Genomic DNA, 1,662 nt, shown 5'->3' with positions numbered 1-1,662 from the left:
GTCGACTAAGTTCTCACTACCAGAAACAGAGAACAAAAGACAGAAACAACTTAGTCGACTAAGAGCGCAATTAGTCAACTAAGATCATTCTATTTGAAAATTTGAATTGAGCACTAGAAGATAGATTAACGGCCAAAACTACAACAAAACTATTTCCAATGGTCAAAAACTGCCTAACAACTATCAGATCTGATTTTTCAAGTATTTAAGAGGCTTCCAATAGCTAAAAAAGAAAAGAGCTAAAAAACCAGGAAAAACTCTCTACATTCTTCTACACTTCACGCCTATCCTTATAAAAGATTTAAGCACTTCACTTTGTACCACTTAGATCAAGTCAGTGATCATAGATACACCTTTATTTCTTTTCTTCTTGTATACTTAGAGTGTGCGAGACACTCTAAGGGAATTTAATCAAGATTGGATTGCTTGATTGAGTGTATAGGTTTTAACTTAGCCTTAAAAAGTTAGTTGTTGGGTTTGGTTGATCCCGATAAAAACCATTGTGAAAGGTTTTGGCTGAGCTTGGTAAAAGTCATTGTAAAAGCTTTGTGAAAGCTTGAGAATTTCACCGTTTATAGTGATTGGTTTGGAAAATCCTTGGTTGAACAATTAAGGTAGTGGATGTAAGTTTTGGACCGAACCACTATAAATTCTTGTGTGATTGTTTGCTTTGTTTTCAATTTTTCATTCATCTTTAAATCTTTTTTTATCTTGCATTTGTCCCCAATCAGAAGTCAATTTTAGTAAGACCCAAAAAGTACTATTTACGCCCCTTTTAGCACATTTACTTAGGACAAACAGTTCTTAACTAAATTCTTTTCTCCAACCAAGACAATGAAAAATGAGGAATGATATCACATCATTTATGCAACTTGATTTTGAGTCATTGTATAAGGCTTGGGAGAGATACAAGGATTTGCTTCGACGTTGCCTTCACCATGGTCTACCTAAGTGGCTTCAGGTACAGAACTTTTATAATGGTTTGAATGGTCATATTCAGACTACTATTGATGTCACGGTGTAAAGAGCACTCATGGCAAAATCTATTGATGAGGCATTTAACTTGTTGGAAGAGATGGCATCAAACAATTATCAATGGCCATCCAAAAGATCAATGCACAGTGTGTAGCTGAAATTCATGAGTTTGAGGCTATCAATGCATTAACAGCACAGGTACCTACTTTAAGCAAGAAATTTGATTCTTTTGGAGTTCACTTTTTTCAGAGTCCATTTATTACTTGTGATTATTATGGAGATGAGCACTCTAGAGATTATTGTCCAATGAGTTCTAAGTCAGTTCAGTTCACTGAGAATAGGTAATAGAACAACCCATATTCCAACACATACAACCCAAGGTGGAGGAATCATCCAAACTTTTCTTGGAGCAATAATTAAGAGTCTTCATCAGCTCCAAGGCCTAATTTTCCTTTTGGATTTCCACCTCATGCAAGACCTCCTGTGCAAGAAAAAAAAGCCATCTATGGACGAGTTGCTTATGTAATATATGGCTAAGATTGATATTCTCATTCATGGTCAAGTAGGCTCATTGAAAAACCTTGAGACTCAGATAGGGCAACTTGCCAATGTCTTCAACAGTATGATAACTCTATGATATAGAGTTATTCGTACATAATTTTGATAATAATTTAGCTTAGTTCTTGT

The 1,662-nt window shown here is 35.2% G+C and overlaps 1 non-coding gene across 1 annotated transcript; it reads right to left on the bottom strand.

The window, feature by feature from the left end:
* Window positions 1-838: 838 nt before the first annotated feature.
* Window positions 839-945, bottom strand: LOC148764568 (small nucleolar RNA R71). Its single transcript, XR_016024406.1, has one exon. It is a non-coding gene; the product is annotated as a small nucleolar RNA R71 (small nucleolar RNA).
* Window positions 946-1,662: the final 717 nt, after the last annotated feature.

The sequence above is a fragment of the Theobroma cacao genome, chromosome 1 (assembly GCF_053813885.1).
Source record: "Theobroma cacao isolate CCN51 chromosome 1, ASM5381388v1, whole genome shotgun sequence".
Classification (NCBI taxonomy): Eukaryota; Viridiplantae; Streptophyta; class Magnoliopsida; order Malvales; family Malvaceae; genus Theobroma; species Theobroma cacao.
The sequence above is the reverse complement of the archived record's forward strand: the minus strand, read 5'-3'. Positions and strand labels throughout refer to the sequence as shown.